The following is a 21483-nucleotide window of genomic DNA, read 5'->3' on the forward strand; positions in this document are numbered from 1 at the left end:
AAGATAGTGAGATCCGCTGACCACTGATACTATTTGTGCATCCATAGACATGTCTGAGTCAAAGATGGACTCCGAGGCTTTGGACTTTGGTGCTTGGGGTGATGGTTTGTCCAAGGATGGTGGGTGGTGTCAAAGTCGTCCTAGAATTTGTCTTTCGGCTTGCGTGGAGAAAGAGAAGTTCCATTTTGGATCCATTGAGTTTGAGGGAGCTCTCCGTTATCCAATTATATATGCCAGGCATTTTTCTAGTCCGTGATATTGGTCTTTTTTGTTGGCGATGCGAAAATAAAGTTGAGTGCCTAGGGAGCCCGGCCACTGGTGTCCCTACTTTCTTCTCTCTGCAGCAAGCAACTAAGTCTAAACATCAGCGGGCAGCTGCCACCGGTCCATTCACATAGTGTCAGAGGTGCAGCGGGGACGGAGGGCTGCGTATATGTGTCCCGACTCTGGAATGAATGGAAGCAAGCAAACATTCATTGATGGGCGTCGATGGGGCTGGATTCGATAGGCGCCGGTGGGGCTGCATCCAATGAGTGCTGCATTAAAAGGTGGGGTATACATGGGCAAAGGGGGTGAAGTCAGGGAAGACCCAAAATGAGATTTTGCCTAGAGCGTCAAAAATTCCTTGCACCAGCCCTGCGCAGGAGTGAGGTCATCGCAGCTCGGCAAATCAAGACGGCTGAAGCACTCGAACCCGGTGACTTGTCCTTAAAGCGGGAGTTCACCCAATTATATATTTTTTTCCCCTTTTCCCTTAGATGGATGCTCGTTTTGTCTAGGGGAATCGGCTAGTTTTAAAATATGAGCCGTACTTACCGTTTTCGAGATGCATCTTCTCCGTCACTTCCGGGTATGGGTCTTCGGGAGCGGGCGTTCCTTCTTGATTGACAGTCTTCCGAGAGGTCGCATCCATCGCGTCACTAGTAGCCGAACGTCGGTGCGGCTCTATACTGCGCACTGACGTTCGGCTTCTTTCGGAAAATCGTGACGCGATGGATGCGACCGTCGGAAGCCTCTCGGAAGACAGTCAATCAAAATAGGAACACCCAGTCCCGCAGCCCATACCCGGAAGCGGCGGAGAAGATGCATCTCGTAAACGGTAAGTACGGCTCATATTTTAAAACAACTAGCCGATTCCCCTAGACAAAACGAGCATGAAGCTAAGGGGAAAAAGTGTTATGTACGGGTGAACCTCCGCTTTAAGGTTCCCCTAACGGGAAAGTTCCTTCAAGGACTGCGCAGGCAGAAACTTGCCGACGGAAATCTCCGAACCTCGCCCGGCATCCAGGCTCATTTTTTAACATCCCCGTGGATTGGAGGATGTTAGAAAAAGAGCCAGGAGGCCGAGCGAGCGGAGCTTTCCGTCGGCAAGTTTGCGCCTGCGCAGTCCTTGAAGGAACTTTCCCGTTAGCCAGAACCATCACGGCAGATAAGATTGCGCCTGCGCAGGAACTTTCACGATAGCCGGTGACTTGTCCTCTATGTTCCCCTAACGGGGAAGTTCCTTGGAAGTCTGCACAGGCGCAAACTTCAACGGAAATCTCCGAACCTCGCCCGGCATCCAGGCTCATTCTTTAACATCCCCGTGGATTGGAGGATGTTAAAAAAAGAGCTAGGAGGCCGAGCGAGCAAAGCGAGGACGTGAGGCCGACTGGCCACTTACCTCGAAACCCACGTCGCCCTGGATGCCGGCCGAGGTTCGGAGATTTCCATCAGCAAGTTTGCGCAGACTTCCAAGGAACTTCCCCGTTAGCTGGAACCGTCTCAGCACATCAGATTGCGCATGCGCTGGAACTTCCAAGATAGTTGGCAGATCACCGGAACCATATCGGCAGATTACCAGAAGGAAGACCAGGTGAAGATGAAAGGCCTGTGACGCTGGCACCGCTGACAGGGATTCCATCTTCACCCAGTTTCCCTTCTGGATTTAAAGCGGGAGTACACCCAATTATATATTTTTTTTATCTTTTCCCCTTAGATGGATGCTCGTTTTGTCTAGGGGAATCGGCTAGTTGTTTTAAAATATGATCCGTACTTACCGTTTTCGAGATGCATCCTCTCCGTCGCTTCCGGGTATGGGTCTTCGGGACTGGGCGTTCCTATTTTGATTGACAACGGTCTTCCAATTCTGGAAGACTTCTGATTGGCTGAGCTGCAATGACATCACACCCACGTTTGTGTACACGGGAGTCACGGCTGTGGCATTGAGCTCTGAATGGGATGGCACGGGTGTGCCACAGAAAACAACCCCCACGCACCCCAAACAACACAACACCCCCTTCCAAATAGAGTTTTGCCTATAGCCATATTAAAAATGAAATCCCAGCAACGGTGAAGAAGACACTCCGCATAATAAACATGCCAATAATCACATGTACGCACTATAATAATGACACACAAACCAGGCAGCTCTACAAAGGAGGGGACGGTTGTCAGCGGCTGAAGGACATAGCCCGCCCGGTATGAGGGAACACTGCGGTCCCGCCTCATATAACAACACAGGGCGCTCAGCGAGGACTTCTATTATAAGAAGACAGACATAAGAAGAATAAACACTCACAAATCTCCTCACTGCCAGGACCTCCAAACACCCGCCCGCTCTTCTCTCTCCGCCACACACAACTTTCAAACAAGCGGAAGCTCTCTCCTATTGGATGGATCATCGCATTCTGATTGGCCCATACGCCGTGTTTCCCCTGACACGAACCAGTGCGCATGTGTAGAAGAACACGGCGGCCCCATGCGTCTGAGCATGCGCAGTCTGTGAGTAGTGTTGTAGATGTTGAGCGTTCTTGTAGGTTGTATGGTTACAGCTTGTATTATGTACATTTTGGCCTTAATACTCCTGTTGTATGTTAATATGAAACGTGCAAAGATCGTCCTGGGGTGATTGTCATTGCTTGCTGTCACTGGAATGTGCCCGAAGGATGAGAATTATTCACTTAAAGAGGTAGGTAACTCTTTTTGTAAACTTGTACCTACAGGTGAGGTTGTAATACGACTTGTCTGAGGTACAGCAAATATCTCCTAAATTTGTTGCTGTTTAGGAGATTTTCATATCGGCTGACTGGGTGACTGCGCATGCGTGGTGTGCTCAGCATTCAGGGAATGTTCAGTGTGCCTATGATGCAGAGGACACCGTGCCGCAATCATGACTACTGTGTGCGGGAGCGACTTCATTACAGCCCGGCTTGTCAAACAGCTAGAGAGCGCGAACCCGGAGGGCAGTCTGAAGCAGTGACAGCGCACCGCTGGAGGGTTCCGCTTAAAAGGTAAGTCTACCGTAACATGTTAATACGCAGTGTATATTATGAGATTAACCTGCAAGAGGGCTTATCTTTTTTTTTTTACATCAAGTTTACTACTGCTTGACAAACCCTAGGCGCCAGATTGCAATGGTGACTAAAATATGCGGCCTGGCGACTGATTTGTTAGCCCCAGTGGCTAGAATTGAGGAGGGGGGCGAAGCTGGGCACAAGGTGGCCGGCAGGAGTTTTCTGTTGGTGGGGAGTGGCAGTACCGTGAGGACGGCACCGTGAACGACGGGTTAGGACAAATGCGGGGCTGTAGTGTAGTAGGCGGGGAGGGGCGGCTCTGGGGTGAAACGGATTCGCTGGTAGGAGGTGTCCCCTGTGCAGCGCTCTCCTTCCTCCTGCTAGGTGTGTGTCTATCGATCTGTGCAGGGAAACGCCCTGCAGAAGGAGCCGATGGCTCTAAATGGGCTTAGCAGTGGCTCAGAGCCAGTCACCATCTCACAGGGATTCTCCTGGGCACTCAGGTTGCCCCCCCCGGACAGGTTTAAAGTCAGGTCTGCGCATCACACTCATTGCCCCACCAGTGTGTCCTCTGCGGTGCCCCGCCAGTGTGTCCTCTGCGGTGCCCCGCCAGTGTGTCCTCTGCGGTGCCCCACCAGTGTGTCCTCTGCGGTGCCCCACCAGTGTGTCCTCTGCGGTGCCCCACCAGTTCGTCCTCTGCGGTGCCCCACCAGTTCGTCTTCTGCGGTGCCCCACCAGTTTGTCTTCTGCGGTGCCCCACCAGTTTGTCTTCTGCGGTGCCCCACCAGTTTGTCTTCTGCGGTGCCCCACCAGTTTGTCTTCTGCGGTGCCCCACCAGTTTGTCTTCTGCAGTGCCCCACCAGTTTGTCTTCTGCAGTGCCCCACCAGTTTGTCTTCTGCAGTGCCCCACCAGTTTGTCTTCTGCAGTGCCCCACCAGTTTGTCTTCTGCAGTGCCCCACCAGTTTGTCTTCTGCAGTGCCCCACCAGTTTGTCTTCTGCAGTGCCCCACCAGTTTGTCTTCTGCAGTGCCCCACCAGTTTGTCTTCTGCAGTGCCCCACCAGTTTGTCTTCTGCACTGCCCCACCAGTTTGTCTTTTGCACTGCCCCACCAGTTTGTCTTCTGCACTGCCCCACCAGTTTGTCTTCTGCACTGCCCCACCAGTTTGTCTTCTGCAGTGCCCCACCAGTTTGTGCTCTGCAGTGCCCCACCAGTTTGTGCTCTGCAGTGCCCTCCCCAAGTCCCGCTACAAATAAAACGGAGAACGAAGATTTGCAGTCCAAGGACCATGGCTATAGAACGCTCTGCCCAAAAACATCCGCATGGAAGAAAACCATTGGGCCTTCAGGAAAAAACTTAAAGGGGTTGTAAAGGAATTTTTTTTTTTCCCCCTCTAAATAGCTTCCTTTACCTTAGTGCAGTCCTCCTTCACTTACCTCATCCTTTGATTTTGCTTTTAAATGTCCTTATTTCTTCTGAGAAATCCTCACTTCCTGTTGTTCTGCCTGTATCACCACACAGTAATGCAAGGCTTTCTCCCTGGTGTGGAGAAAGCCTCTTGAGGGGGGGCGAGCAGGAGTGTCAGGACGCCCACTAACACACAGCTCCTTTCTCTATCTGCAAAGTAGAGAGTGTTCTGACCCTCCTGCTCACCCCCTCCCCCCTCAAGAGGCTTTCTCCACACCAGGGAGAAAGCCTCGCATTATGGTGTGTAGTTACAGACAGAAGAACAGGAAGTGAGGATTTCTCAGAAGAAATAAGGACATTTAAAAGCAAAATGGAAGGATGAGGTAAGTGAAGGAGGACTGCACTAAGGTAAAGGATTCTGGGCAAGATTCCATAGACGTCCTCCCAGAATAACTCAACCGCACTGAAGACATATTTTGTCTATAGTGCGGTCGTCAAGTGGTTAAGACTCCTCTCTTCTGAAGGATAAGGATGACACTGGATGGAAATAAGCGCCTTGAGGCGATTTAGTTTGCATTTGTAGCGCTATACAAGTTATTCATTCACTCACTCACTCATAGGCGTGTGCGCAGCCTATTACATTAGGGTGTGCACCCCAAAGCTCAAACACACGAAAAACAGACTTACTGGCAAGATCACCAGGTGAAAATAAAAGAGAGCCTAAAAGAAAAACAATTTAAGCATCACATCTAAGCTGCAATTTAATAAATGTTTTCTTTTGGGTTTAATACCGTTTTAACAGATATACTGTAAATGAGCGCCTTAAAGGGTAGGATAAAGTTATGTTCTGTGATAAGTATACTGTAAGAGTGCTGCCAACTTTTTGATGCTTTATGCCCCGTACACACGATCGGAATTTCCGTTGGGATAAACTCAGACGGATTTTTCTGACGGAATTCCGTTCAAGCTGTCTTGCATACACACTGTCACACCAAATTCCGACCGTCCAAAGCGTGGTGACGTACAACACTATGACGAGCCGAGAAAAAGGAAGTTCAATGCTTCCGAGCATGCGTCGACTTGATTCTGAGCATGCGTTCTCCGTTGGAGTTCCATACAGACGAACGGAATTTCCCATAGAAATGTTTTTCATCGGAAAAAAGAGAACATGTTCTCTTTCTAAGTCCACCAGAATTTCCGATGGAAAAACTCAGATGGGACAAACACACGGTCGGAATATCCGATGAAAAAATTCCGTCTGACTTTTTCCATCTGAAATTCCGATCGTGTGTACAAGGCATTACTGTTTCTTTGTGGCAGCAGCAGATTATTTTCTTCTATCTCAGAGTGCCACATTTCAGGAATATTATTCCAGACAGAGGTGCTGGAAATGGGAATATGATGCTTCCATGTAAACTGAGCTGCTCTGTTTCTAATGAGTGATTCTAACCCAGGAGAGCTGATTAGAGGCTGTGTGATCTGTGCAAGCATGACTACAAAGCCTGTGTCATCAGGGGATCGATTCTCATATAGCAGTGGTCCCCCAACATTTTTGACACCGGGGCCTAGCGTCGTGGAAGAACATTTTTATGCAGGTTTTTCGCTGTCAATATGTCAGGGAAATGGCTGGTGTTAACGCTTCCGTCATCATGACACCATGGTTAATATGGTATCAGGATGATTGAAGCGCATTATTTCTATTATTACCGTATTTATCGGGGTATTGCGCGCACCCCTAAAGTGGACCCGCATTCCTGTAAAAAAAAACATTTTAGTACTTACAGTTTAGGTGTCTTGCGCGGCGGCCTCGTCGGGTCCGGCGTCCGTCTGCGGCTTCGGTGGTGTCCTCCTCGTCGGGTCCGGTGTCCTTCTGCTGTGTCCTTCCCGCTTCCCGCGCTAAGTTTGAACCACTGCGCCGGCATATACCGAGCACAGTACACTCGGGTATAGTCGGGCAGGCTTGGCTCCTCTCGCGGTCACGTCCTGTACGTCCAGGACGTGACCGCGAGAGGAGCCAAGCCTGCTCGGCTATACCCGAGTGTACTGCACTCGGTATATGCCAGCGCAGTGGTTCAAACTCGGCGCGGGTATCGGCGTATATCGCGCACCCACGATTTTGCCCTGATTTTCAGGGCAAAAAAGTGCGCGATATACGCCGATAAATACGGTACGTTGTAATATAAAATGAAATTGTTCAACTCACCATAATGCAGAATCAGGAATAAAGGAATACCGTATTTTCCGGCGTATAAGACGACTTTCTGGATGCAAAAAAATGCATCCAAAGTCGGGGGTCGTCTTATACGCCGGGGGCGGTCTCCGTGCTGCGAGCGTCAATGATTTAAAAGACGCTCCTTCTCCTCAGAGTGTTCTGTGATAGGCGGAACACAAATCTTTCCAGCAGCACCTCTGTTCTGTGTTCCTCCTATCACAGATGCCTTCTCATCCTCGGATGAGGCGGAACACAGAACAGAGGCGCTGCTGGGAAAATTTGTGTTCCGCCTATCACAGAACACTCTGAAGAGAAGGCACGGCTTTCAAATCATTGACGCTCGCAGCACGGAGACTGTCACCGCCTGCAAGTCTATTCAGAAAAAAAGTGAGTGATTGAGTGAGTGATTGCACTGGGGGGCAAGTTCAGGCACAGAGAGGGGCAAGTTCAGGCACAGAGAGGGGCAAGTTCAGGCACAGAGAGGGGCAAGTTCAGGCACAGAGAAGGGCAAGTTCAGGCACAGAGAAGGGCAAGTTCAGGCACAGAGAAGGGCAAGTTCAGGCACAGAGAAGGGCAAGTTCAGGCACAGAGAAGGGGCAAGTGATGGCACAATGGGGGGCAAGTGATGGCACAGTGGGGGGCATGTAATGTAATGGCACAGTGAGATTTGAAAAAGCCTGTTTCTGTCAGCGGTTCTGGCTCCCCCTCAGCTTCCAGAAAGACTAGTAAGAAGGGGGTTTGCAGAGATTGAATGAGTATACCAAAAATGTAAATATTGCAGAATATACAGCCTCATGCCACAAAACTAAGCTCCGTTTCATGCTGAATAAAATTGGTTATTAATGTATCTTATATAGGAAACTATCTTTAGATACATTTTTTTTACTCCAAAAGCATTTTATTAAAATACATTTGCTAAAAATCGATTTAAAATAAATAAAAAAATTGGATTTAATTTTTATTAAAAAAAATCATCGTTTGAACAAAAGGTCTTCTCATCCACTTTGCTTGTGTTGGAATCTAGAGCTTTTGCGACACAACACATGGAGTGAAAATGAGTCTGGAATAGTTGGTGCATGTAAATGCATAGACATGACATGGAAACTCTCTCTCCAATGCCTTCTATCTCTGAGTGGATAAAACAAATCAATAATGTATTGCCATGCAATAGGGTTACCCGGGAAGGAACCGGATGCCCGAGTCTGATAAGGTTTGGGGACCTTAGGCAGAATCACTGTTTGTAAAAAAATTTTTTATTGTACTCAGTCTTTAAAAAGACAACCCGAGCTTGTAGCAGTATTCGTTTTTTTGCAGTAACTCATTTCCATCTACACGGGTGACTACTTAGCCTTTCAGGCCTCCCTGGAACCATCCTAACATGAGCGCTCTGGCTCTGTTTGTATGTGTGCCCAGGTGTCGTGCTTAGGGGTGTATGCGCATAGTGGCTCAGATGGCGCGTTGTTTAGATCTCTTATGCCCAGTGTGGCAGGGTCTGTATTTAGGAGTTCTTAGATGTGATGGCTGCATTATTTTATTATTTTGAGGCTTTCTTTCCTTTATATTCCGTTGGTGATCCTGCCAGTAAGTCTGTTTATCAACAGAACAAGCTGTCCTGCAGATGTAGCAGTTAGAGTGTTGAGAAAAAAACATTTAACACTGACAGGGATCTTCACAATGATTTATATAATATTGTGTTGGCTAGAGCTCGGCTTAAATTTGTCAGTGTGTCTAAATCTGCTAGTACATCTAACATCTCCACCCCCCCAAGGTCCCCTAATATAAGGATTGGCAAGCTGCAATATATAACATTTTTGATTATGGGTTTAATACCACTTTTAAAGATAAGTTTACCTTTTAGAAACCTGTTGGATCCATATTTAGGGTGTAACATGGTGCTTATCCACCCACCTCCCGCTGTCAGCGCTCCCTGCTCTGTGACAGCAGATCTTCTCCCTGCACCTGCTCTCACAATTTGAAAACAGCATGGCCATATCATTCTTTCAGTTTCCTGTGAATTATTAGACTTCAAGTATCATCATCCATTGTGTCTTGTACAGGGGTCAAGTCCTGGGAAAAAAAGTGTGGGAACTCCCACCCAAGATCCACTCCCCCACCAAAAAAAAAAAAATGATACGCTCATATGCATAATAAATAAACCGCAAGTTCTTTCTAAATCCTGCGATAACTCGCGGCAGACCTCCGCAATGACTCCTGGGAACAATGACAAAAGCTCCCAGGAGACATTGCGGCATCGAGGAAGTGACGGAATACCCGCACACTACGCGATGAATCCATATACAGGAAGCGGCCAGTAACATAAAGGATTACTAAGGTTCGCTTGCCCCTGACAGTGACTCGAGCTGGGCATCGCCGCTTAGTGAAGGATTGGCTCGGGCGGCTCGGCTCCTCTAGTCCTGGAAAGGGAACGGAGTTCCTGCTGTGAAAAAAGTGCAGGAACTCCGTTCCCACGTGTTCCCACAGGACTTGAGCCCTGGTCTTGTAGTTCTCAATGTGTGAGGGCGCAGATGAGCAATCTGGTAGTTCATTATTATTATTATTATTATTATTATTAATATTATTTATGTACTTTTATAGTCTTCCTGCCTTTCGCTAACTGCCTGCCCATATCTGAGGTACAGGCAGACAGTATACAGAGAATCTTCAGGATCCAGGCATTGCACCCATGATCTGCTAATCTTTATAGGATGCAATGTAAGAAAAAAACAAAGACAAATACAGTATTTATTGGCCTATAACACTCACTTTTTTACCCTGACAATGGAGGGTAAACTGTGCCTGCGTGTTATACGTAGGGGGCTGTGGAACGTTTTTTTTTCCTGAAACCTCTCTCTTAAAGTTAGGGTGCGTGTTATACACCTGTGCGTGTTATACGCCAATAAATACGGGTACCTATTTCTTATTTATTTTTACCTGCAAAAAGATGTTCATTTTATTATTATTATTATTATTATTATTATTATTTTTTTATTATTATTTTTTACTAGGACCCCTTTCACACTGAGGCCCTTGAAAACTGCCTATAAAACGGCGAGCGCTTTTCAGTTGCTTTTTGAGGAGTTAGTGCGCTTTTTGAAGGTCATGTTGCTTAAAGGGGTTGTAAAGGTTCATATTTTATTTTCTAAATAGGTTCCTTTAAGCTAGTGCATTGTTGGTTCACTTACCTTTTCCTTCGATTTCCCTTCTAAATGTTTTTCTTTTCTTTGTCTGTATTTCTCACTTCCTGTTCCTCCTCGGCAAGCTGTTCAGGCTGACTAACCCCCAGCCAGAACGGCTCAGATGATGGTGGAAAGCTTACTGAGGAGAAACAGGAAGTGCTTCTCTACGCTCATTGGAGCGCTGAGTCGTGGAGGGGCGGGGAGAGGCTGTCTTAGCGGCTCGCTTAGACTGCCATCAATCAGGGCAGCTGGCGAATCCCGGCTTGGGAAGTCCTGATGATGCGCTGCCCCCGACTGATGGCAGTGACGTCAGCGGAGAGCGGACTTCAGATCGCTCTCCGCTGAAAACAGGTCACAGGAGTGCAAAACAAATTGCACTCATGTGACCCAGAGGAGAAGCCCAGCTGAAAAAGCCCAGGCTGGACTTCTCATTTAAAGAATAAGGCTAGGTTCACACTGCTGCGAATTCAAAATCGCGGTAAAATCGCGATTTTGCAGCTGCGGTTTTGCCATGATTTTGCCGCGATTTCGGCTGCGATTTAAGAGACATCTGTGCAGGGTTCAATGTAAATCGCAGCCCGAAATCGCAAAAAGTAGTACAGGAACTACTTTTTGAAATCGGTGCAGCGCTGCACCGATTAGGACGGTGCCATTGCCGACAATTGAGATGCGATTTGACATGTGAAATCGCATCTCAAATCGTACCAAATCGTACCCAGTGTGAACCTGGGCTAAATGTGCTTTCATACCAGGTGCGCTTATTTTTTTAAATTTTTTTTTCTGGTGTTTTACGAGCTGAAAATGCTCAGGTGTGAATGTAGCCTAAACCAGGGCTTGACAAATTTGTTTGGAATCTAGGAGCCAGCTAAAAAAGTTAGGAGCCAGGAACGCGCCCCGCCGAGCTCGTACGCAGAAGCTAACGCATATGTGAGTAGTGCCCGCATTTGAAAGCGGTGTTCAAACCACACATGTGAGGTATCGCCGCGATTAGTAGAGTGAGAGCAATAATTCTAGCCCTAGATCTCCTCTGTAACCCAAAACATGCAACCTGTAGAATTTTTTAAACGTCGCCTATGGAGATTTTAAACGGGAAAAAGTTTGTCGCCATTCCACGACTAAACGCAATTTTGAAGCGTGACATGTTGGGTATCAATTTACTCGGCGTAACATTATCTTTCACAATATAAAAACAAATTGAGCTAACTTTACTGATGTCTTTTTTCTTTTAATAAAAAAAGTGTATTTTTTCCCCAAAAAGTGCGCTTGTAAGACCGCTGCGCAAATACGGTGTGACAGAAAGTATTGCAACGACTGCTATTTTATTTTCTAAGGTGTTAGAATAAAAAATATATATAATGTTTGGGGGTTCTAATTAGAGGGAAGAAGATGGCAGTGAAAACAGATAGGGGAAGCTTCATTAGCATTGCTGGTTGTCTTGTCATATCAACGGCCACCACAAGATGGCACCAGATCACCGAAGGAAGCATAGGACTGCAGAAGGCCACAAAGCCACGGTCTCGATTATCGGCTGGCGCGGCCCGACACGATCGTGCGGCGGGGGAGGTGGGGGCGCATGGAGACACAGGATACCCCAGCTGTGCTGCCCCAGGTCGCTAATTATAGTCGCAATTGCGACCTAGCTCCCAGGGTTTGCTGAACCCTGGCCTGAACCTTAATAAGAAAGGTTTTTTTTTTTTTTTGGGACTTTGAGTGAGGAACAAGACACATGGCAGGAGAAATTGTAAAATTGTTTAATTGCCATATAAACAAAGCATTGAATATGAGTATCTTTATCTATATACAAGGCAATGGCATACAAAAAAGACAAATTCATGTATGTACATGCACACATCTGAAATCACATAGTTTCTAATATATTATGCAATTTCTGATGCGTGCATGTACATACATGAATTTTTCTTTTTTGTATGCCATTGCCTTGTATATAGATACAAATAATTACGTTCAGCACTTTGTTTATATGCCAGTTAAACAATTTTACAATTTCTCCTGCCACGCGTCTTGTGCCTCACTCAAAGTCCCACAACCCCCTTGCTTTCTGTACCAAACAGTGGGCCCAATAAACTACGACTGGCGGTTGTGGAGGAAGGTGGATTGTTGCATTTTATATCTAATTATGAAGTTCAAATTAACTATTATGTTGGAGTGCATGTAGTTTATTAGGCTCATATGCCGCGTACAGACGATGGGACATTCCGACAACAATACCGTGGATTTTTTTCCAACGGAATGTTGGCTCAAACTTGTCTTGCATGCACACGGACACACAAATGTCTGCAATTCCAAAGGTCAAGAACGTGGTGACTTACGACGAGCCGAGAAAAATTAAGTTTGTTAGGCAGTGCGGCTCTTCTGCTTGATTCCGAGCATGCGTGGAATTTTGAGCATCGGAATTGTGTACACACGATCGCAATTTCCGACAACAAAACTTGTTGTCGGAAAATTTGAGAACCAGCTCTCAAATTTTTGTTGTCGGAAATTCCGACAGCAAATGTCTGGAGCCTACACATGTTCAGGACAACATGCTCCCATCGAACATTTGTTGTCGGAAATTCCTATCGTGTGTACGCGGCATTAGTAGAATGTTAAAAAACAGTGCAGTTTTTGAAACAATAATAACCTGAAACAATATATTATCTGATATATTCAGTGTTGCAGCAGCTGATTTCAAGAAATGACACTGACTCCTTACTATATATATATATATATATATATATATATATATGTATTAGGGTTGTCCCAATACCACCACCGCGTTCAGCTGCACTCGCACAATTTCATTCCCGCTTGTCGGTCTGACCTCGGGGGTGATTTCAGAGACATCTGAGCGGGTTCCTGTACAGATGTCCATACAGATCGCACCCTGAAGTTGCCAAAAGTAGTACAGAAACTATTTTTGGGAATCTGTGCGAATTGGTGCCAGTGCCGGCAACGTCAAATCGCATCAATGTGAACCTAGGCTAAAAGATGGCTGGAGGTGATCGTGTCTATACGCATGTAGACATAAACGGTTTACTGATCTTATCTACTCAGGATCTTTCTGTCAATGTGCGATCTCGTGTTGATCAGTAATTGTATTACAGCTGGTTGCATGTATCCATCTCTTCAAAAGGAGGTCCACCCGATTTTTTTTTTTTTTTTTTTTATACATTTTTTTTTTAAGCCAGCAGCTACTAATAGTGCAGCTGCTGACTTTTAAAAATGAACACTTACCTGTCCAGCACGCCCGCGATGTCGGAAACTGAAGTCGAGCAATCGCTCATTACTTGGCTGCTTCCGCCGCTGTCCTCGGTGGGGGAATCAGGAAGTGAAGCGTTGCGGCTTCACTGCCCGGTTCTATACTGTGCATGCGCAAGTAGTGCGGCGCTACCTCACTGGTCCCTGCTCTCTCCTGGGAACAGTGTGTTTCCCAGGAGACAGCGGGTGGGGGATGGGAAGTGGCGTGACTCCCACAGGAGTCTATGCCCGAAAGTGGGTGCAAATACCTGTCTTAGATGGGTATCTGCACCCCCCCCCCCCTGAAAGGTTCCAAATGTGACACCGGAGGGGGCAGGGTTTCCAAAAAGCAGAAGTTCAATTTTTGGGTGGAACGCTGCTTTCATAACAGATTAAAGCTGAGCTCCACCCAAAAAGGGGACGCTCCACTTATCTTGCCCCCCCCCCCTCTGATGCGCACCTTTCAGGGAGGAGGAGGGAACGGGTACCCGATTTCTCCACTTGCGGGAGACTTGGCTGTGGCGAGGTCCCCCCAGAAGTTCGTTCCCCCTATTTCCCCCCTCCACTGGGGAACCGCAAGGCTTCCCTGCCTGTTTCCCTACCAGGCAATGGCGGCGGCGGCACCAGAGAGCCGATGGAAACATTAGCTGGGGTGCCGATATCGGCGGATGCCTGGACAGGTAAGTTCCTAATAGTAAAAGTCAGTGGTTACAGTATTTATGGCTGCTGACTTTTCATTGGGGGGGGCTGGAGCTCCTCTTTAAAGTATGGAAGTGAATGGGCTGCCCTATGTGCGACCGATGCGCCAAAGTAGTTCTTGCGCCTTTTTTTTTTGGGGGCGTTTTTTTAATACCATGCATTTTGGCAAGTGACAAAACGCAGATCTGCAATCTGTATTTGGGGTGCCATTAAGAATCAGCGGCAGCACAAACGCGATACGCATTTTTTGCACGCGTTCACCAATTTTTGCAGATGTGAATGAGGCCTAACTGTATGTAAAAATAATCGTGTCGTGTGGATTTGCGCTGTGAACGATGTGATCGGACAGTTCTGTCATCTTCAATGTAAACACTTTTATTATCATTTCTGTCCTTGTGTCACGTGCTCCTCCAGCCTGTCACCAGCCAAAGGTGGAAAGCGCGCCCCCTAGCCGTGTCCAGCTCAGCCAAACAATGCGCGCTCCCGTAGCCAGGTAGTCAAGAGGGCGCTGGAATGAGGGGGCGGGGTCACCTGTGAGTGGCAGGAGGTCCGGCCCTATAAGAGGCGGCGTTCTGGTGTCTTGTGGTGACGTAGGTCTTGTCTCATTTTTTCTTCCCATTCCTGTGCTATCGGGGGTTGTTAGGTCTGGATTATATTGTTGTCTCCTCCCGGGATCAGGTTAGCGGAGGAATTTTATTTGTCCCCCGGTGATAGTGAGCGCAGCGCGGACTGAGCCCGTGTGTGAGGCGGCCCGCTCTGTCTCCTTCCTCACGTCTCTCCCGCCTGCAAGAGGCCGCCACCGCCGCTCCGTAGACAGACAGACAAGGTAAGAGGAGCCCCGGGAACGGGCCCGGTCACTGTATGTGCTGGTGGGGGGGCAGGCCGCAGCCTCGGACTTTCCTGCTCACTGCCGCAGAGAGAGAGAGAGAGGTTCTTGTTATGACTGCAGCTGTCTGAGGCAGATGGGGAGGAGGTGGTCATGGCTGACCGTATTTTATCGTGTGTGTATGTGTGTATGTATATATATATATATATATATATATATATATATATATATATATATATATATATATATATATATATATATATATATATATATATATATATATATATATATATATATATATATATATATATATATATATATATTGTTAGTGTGTGTATGTGTATGTGTATATATATATATATATATATATATATATATATATATAATGTTAGTGTGTGTGTGTGTGTGTGTGTGTGTATATATATATATATATATATATATATATATATATATTGGTCACAGGGCCCATCCTTGCTTATCTGTGGACATGGTTGTATTTTGTACATAGTGCTGTCCATTTGCTGTGTGACCCTTAGCCGTCTACAGAGATGCACTTTGAAGATCCACCACAAGGGCGGCGGTATAAACAGGCAGCAGAGCTGGGGGTTGTACACATGCAGAGTGTTACATATGAAATGTTTTTTTCCTTTTATGTTTGGTGGGTGGTACCACTACTACCACCACCAAATGTGACCTCTCTAAGGCTGCATTCACACCTGAGCGTTTTGTCGCCTGAAGCGCGACGCTCAAATACGCTAGAGGGGAAAAAATACATTATACACTATGGAGATGGTTCACATCTGCACGCCGATACGCCTGATGCCGAACGACTGAGGCTGCATTCACACCTGAGCGTCGGTCGTTTTTTTTTTTCTCCGGCGTTTTGTCGCGCGTATTCATGCTTATTTGCATACAGCGTTGTCCGACGTTTTTACGTCGACGTTTTTTATTTTAGCCAATAGGAAAAATTATCATCTTTTCATCACTTGTTGCTATGTTGGTAGATTTTTTTTAATCTTCTGCATGGGCGACAAGTTCTATTGATTAAAGCGCCGAAACGGCCGTAGCAAACGCCCGTTGTTGCGCAAGTCGCTTGAATCGAGCGTTTCCATTACTTTCTATGGGAAATGGAAACGCTCAAATACGCCCAAACCGCCCGATACGCGCGACAAAAAAGGGTCCGGGACTTGTTTGAGCTTCAGGCGATCGTCGTTTCAGCGTTCGGCGTTGAGATGTGAACAGTCTCCATAGAGACTAATGTAATTTCGACCCTCCGGCGTATTGTAGCGTTGCGCTTCAGGCGTTAAAATGCCTAGGTGTGAATGGAGCCTGAAGCTCAAACAAGTTCCGGACCCTTTTTTGTCACGCGTATTGGGCGGTTTGAGCGTTTCCATTTCCCATAGACAGTAATGGAAACGCTCTATTCAAGCGACTTGCGCAACAACGAGCGTTTGCTACGGGCGTTTCGTCGCTTTAATCAATAGAACTTTTAACCCAGGCAGAAGATTAAAAAAAATCTACCAACATAGTAACAAGTGATGAAAAGATGATAATTTTTCCTGTTGGCTAAAATAAAAAATGTCGGACGACGCTGTATGCAAACGCGCAAATAAGCATGAATACGCGCGACAAAACGCCTGAAAAAACGACCGACGCTCAGGTGTGAATGCAGCCTTAATAGAGCCACGCCACAACTGCGTGACAAACACTTGGCTGTGGCGTGGTATTTACCTGCAAAAAGAAGCTGTTCAGGAGGTGGTGGAGTCGCCTCCTGAATGCACTACTAACATCTGAAGAGCAATTTTCAAAGGGATGGCCGGGTCTGCCGCACATGTCAACGAGACCTTAAAGTGGTATTAACCGCTTCAATACTGGACACTTTTACTCCCTTCCTGTCCAGGCCAACTTTTAGCGTTGTCGCACTTTCAATGACGATTGCGCAGTCATGCAACACTGTATCCAAACACAATTTCTATAATTTTTTTTTTTCTTTGTTTTGATGGTTTTCAATCTCCGCCTTTTTATATATTTTTTTATTTTTTTTAGACCAAATATTTTTAACTTTAAGGATAATATTTAAGTAATTCTCCTTCACTGATGTGGCATTGATGGGCACTGACTGCCATCGCTAAAGGCACTGAGGCGGTGGGGGCATCGGTGGTAAAGCAGCGCTGTTTTTAGCAGCCCTTTACCATCATTTTAGCGACACTTTTCGCCCAGTAGCGGGGCGTTTTTAACCCCTGCTTGCGGGCGATGAAGGGGTTCATAGTGACGCTGCCGAATTGCTTTGCAGGTGCTACCTACTGATTTAAATGGGCTTGGGTGCTTTAAGAGCATTGTATAAACCCCTCCTAAAGTGCCCCAAAGATGCTGCTTGTAGGACTTTTTTAACGTCCCGCAAGCGCACTGCTCCAGGGTGAAAGCACTCAGGCTTTCACACTAGAGTGACAGGAGAGGCGCTATTTTTCGTGCTAAAACGCCTGTAAAGCACCTCAGTGTGAAAGTTGCCTAAAGGGCAGTGATTATCTGTTCAGGTCTCCCTTGTGAAGAAATGCCGCTGATTGTCTCTTCCCTCCTCACACACTGTCAGTCACTTGTGTGGTGCGCACTCCCAAGCGGCACTGTGTGCATCCGTAGACACAGCTCCGGTAAGCAACTCCCTTCTCACCAGAGTTTGACCAGGAAGAGGGGAGAGCAGGACTGCAGCCAGGACAATGCTGGATCGATGAGAGGAGTGAGGTAAGTTTTTTAGGGGAGGAGCTGGAGAGCAAGTAATGGATTGTATTTTTTTATTTTCCCTTCAATGCAGTAAATGCATTAAAGTGTAAGTAAACCCACCTATCCTTTTCAGCCAAGGAAGCTGCCATCTTGGCCTATATTTAATCTTCAACTGCCATGGTGCTGCACATGTGATCAGTTATGACACCAGCCATTGGATGGTTTGACAGTTTGGTTGAGAGCACGACCAATGGGACAGTTAGCAATCCCGGCATGCCGGAAATGCAACTGCTTTTTGAAACTGTTAAATCGATGGGTTTACTTCCGCTTTAAGTGCTGGTTCACACCAGACGCAGTTCTGTTCCGTGTACTTTTTAAGTGCAAAAAAAAAAAAAAAAAATTGCATGCACAGTGTTTTCCATATATTCCTATGGCTCTAGTTCAGTCGGCACCAACATCACAGTCAGTTTCTGCAATGGAAACTGACTGGAACGCACTGCACTTGTGTGGTGTTGGCGCGGTGCTGACTGTGTGGTGTTGGCGCGGTGCTGACTGTGTGGTGTTGGCGCGGTGCTGACTGTGTGGTGTTGGCGCGGTGCTGACTGTGTGGTGTTGGCGCGGTGCTGACTGTGTGGTGTTGGCGCGGTGCTGGCTGTGTGGTGTTGGCGCGGTGCTGACTGTGTGGTGTTGGCGCGGTGCTGACTGTGGTGTTTTGCGCATTCGGAAAGTATTTACAGCACTTCGCTTTTTCCACATTTTGTTATGTTGCAGCTTTATTCCAAAATGGATTAAATTCATTATTTTTCTCAAAATTCTTCAAACAATACCCCATAACGATTCTACAATTTGATAGGAGTCCACCTTTTGGTAAATTTTTGGTTGATTGGACATGATTTGGAAAAGCACACACCTGCCTATATAAGGTCCCACAATTAACAGTGCATGTCAGAGCACAAACCAAGCCATTAAGTCCAAGGAATTGTCTGTAGACCTCCAACAGGATTGTATTGAGGCGCATATCTGGGGAAAGGTACAGAAAAATATTTCTGCAGCATTGAAGGTCCCAATGAGCACAGTGGCCTCCATCATCTGTAAATAGTATAAGTTTGGAACCACCAGGACTTTTCCTAAAGCATGCCGCTCGGCCAAACTGAGTGATCGGGGGGGGGGGGGGGGGGGAGAGAAAGGCCTTAGTAAGGAGGTGACCAATAACCCGATGGTACTCTGACAGAGCTCTCCAGGGTTTCTCTGTGGAGATAAACAACCACCATCTCTGCAGCACTCCACAAATCAGGCCTGTATGGCACAGTGGCCATCGGAAAGCCACTGCTCGGTAAAAGGCACATGACAGCCCACCGAGAGTTTACTAAAAGGTACTTGAAGGACTCTCAGACCATAAGAAACAAATATTGAACTCTTTGGCCTGAATGGCGAGCGTCATGTCTGGAGGAAACCAGGCACCGCTCATCACCTGGCTGATGCCATCCCTACAGTGAAGCATGGTGGTGGCAGCATCATGCTGTGGGGATGTCTTTCAGCTGAAAGAACTGGGAGACTTGTCCGGATTGAGGTAAAGATGAATTCAGCAATGTACAGAGACATTCTTGATGAAAACCTGCTCCAGTGTGCTCTGGACCTTAGACTGGGGAAAAGGTTCACCTTCCAACAGGACAAGGACTATAAGCACACAGCCAAGATTACTTTTTTTTTTTTTTTTTTATGAATTTGCAAAGATTTTAAACAAACTTCTTTCACACTGTCATTATGGAGTATTGTTTAGTAGAATTTTTAGATGGAATTAATGAATTTAATCCATTTGGGATAAGGCTGAAACATAACAATGTGGAAAAAGTTAAGCACTTTGAATACTTTCCGGATGTGATAGAGTACTAACTGTGATGTCCTTGCTGAGCTATTGTGTTCTGACACCAGGACACACACCGGTCCGTGCTCGCAGCCCTTGCCTGTTCAGATGCTGACGGCAGTCGGCCAGGCTCATGTGCACTCGGGCCAAATGTCGACCCGTTTCTACTAAATCAGCTGATATTGTGTGTGTGTGTGGTAAAACTGCAGATGAATTGTGATACCTACGTTCAAAAATAATAGTTCTGTGCATACACATGATCTGGCAGTTCACGTAAAACCAAGACCTGTCAACCAGCTTTTGATCACTGAGACATCTAAACCAAATTTGACAACCTAGTGTAAAAAATGTAATGTGTATGACATGTTGTTTGTTGATGGGTTAGCTTTGCATAAAAGGTTGTTTGAAAAAGTTAGTAATCCGTTGTGTGATCAGTTGGTTTTCTATATGCACTTTATACATACGGTGTGGGGGGGGGGGGGGGCGTTTATTTGATCCTGTGCTGATTTTGTACGTTTGCCCACTGACAAATGATCTATAATTTAATGGTAGGTTTATTGTAACAGTGAGAGACAGAAAAACAGGGTGGATACATATATATATATATATATATATATATAATTTTTTTTTTTTCCGTAAATTTATTTTAATAAAATGCTTTTGGAATAGAAATCAAATGGGGGGGGGGGGAAACTACAAATACTGCAGCTGCTGACTTTTAATATTGGCACACTTGCCTGTCCTGGATTCTAGCGATGTCGGCATCAGAGGACGAGCAATCGCTCGTCACTCTGCTGCCCCCACCGTCATCCTCTGTGAGGGAACCAGGAAGTGAAGCATTGCAGCTTTACTTCCCGGTTCCTTACAGCACATGCGCGAGTCCTGTGCGCCGTGCTTACTGGTCCCTTCTGTGTTCTGGGTAAAAGTGTGTTTCCCAGAACACAACGGGGGGGCGGGATCTGACATCCTGCCCACAGTCTACCCGCAGGCTGTGTGGTCTGAAGTGGGTGCAAATACCTGGGAGGGTTCCGATGAGCGCAAGTCCCACTTTAGGGTGGAGCTCCGCTTTTAAAGATACATTAATAATTCAGCATGAAATGGAGCTTGGTTATGTAACATGAGTCTGTATATTCTGCAGTAAAAAGGAAAATTGTCAACTCATTCAATGATTCTAAGCGCTGCAAACTGAGATAACATGCACTGCATTGACACAATGTCACAGTAACCATGAGATAAAACAAAGTTTAGGAATATTCCTTGTATCCAATTGTTCTGCAAATCTTTGTACACTACAAATTGTATGATTGAATCAGTTCTGAGATCGCTGTTTTACTAACCTGACCGCTTGTTCTAAATGGGGAAACCTTCATTGTGTTTGCAAATATTAAAGATTCTAACTACCAGCAACAATGCGTCCTTGCATTTAAAGAGCACCTGTAATTTTTCAGATCCATCCTGGCCCTGCCTGTTATCGGGCATCCACTCACCTTCTTCTGCCATGTCCCTCACCTTGTGTCGCGGCAGCACCAGCCATCACATTGAAGTGAATGGGACTGTCGGTGAGTCAACAGCGGGTCAGAGGCGGATCTGTTGAAGGACAGATATGGCGGTTGCTCTTTTTAAAAGTTATGATTTGAATCAAGCCTTTTTACTAGTGATTTAAATCAAATTCACACTCTGTTGTAGTGATCTGTTTGGGTTGCTTTGTGATTTTGAAAAGCCTCTTCATATTTTCTAAACTGACGTGTATAAGGTTATTAATGTGTTGGTGAGTACAGGATTGTGGCTGCGTGAGGTTTCTGTCTTTAGACACGTGGCCCAATGTTCAGTTTTACTATAATGTTGATTAAAGGTTCTGTCAATTATGTTCGTGAGCCCTAATATACGCAGCCATTTGAATAGATGGCAGCACCAGTTACATCTACATGGCTTTGCTTTTTGACTGAAAAGTTGATTTTAAAGTTGCTAGAAACTCCAGGTGCCGTTGACCAGTGTTGTGTCGTCGTGGCTGTAGTAGGTTTTCATGGTTTTTGTATAAGAATATGGATTACATATACTGTAGATGGGACT

The 21483-nt window shown here is 46.3% G+C and overlaps 2 protein-coding genes across 4 annotated transcripts in view; one reads left to right on the forward strand and one right to left on the reverse strand.

Annotated features, from left to right (window-relative positions):
- The window catches only part of DLGAP5 (DLG associated protein 5), a 58172-nt gene extending 55506 nt beyond the window's left edge, over nucleotides 1–2666 (reverse strand). For both annotated transcript variants that reach the window (XM_040332518.1, XM_040332517.1), the window contains exon 1: nucleotides 2561–2666. The gene's annotated coding sequence lies outside the window, so the exon portion shown is untranslated. The remainder of the gene's footprint in view (nucleotides 1–2560) is intronic.
- Nucleotides 2667–2749: 83 nt separating this feature from the next.
- Nucleotides 2750–21483, forward strand: part of FBXO34 (F-box protein 34) — a 52854-nt gene continuing 34120 nt past the window's right edge. The window contains exon 1 of one of the 2 annotated variants that reach the window (XM_040332521.1): nucleotides 2750–2950. The gene's annotated coding sequence lies outside the window, so the exon portion shown is untranslated. Of the gene's footprint in view, nucleotides 2951–14582; nucleotides 14832–21483 lie in introns of those variants that run through there. The other variant, XM_040332520.1, reaches the window with a different exon arrangement.

This window comes from Rana temporaria, chromosome 13 (assembly GCF_905171775.1).
Source record: "Rana temporaria chromosome 13, aRanTem1.1, whole genome shotgun sequence".
Lineage (NCBI taxonomy): Eukaryota > Metazoa > Chordata > Amphibia > Anura > Ranidae > Rana > Rana temporaria.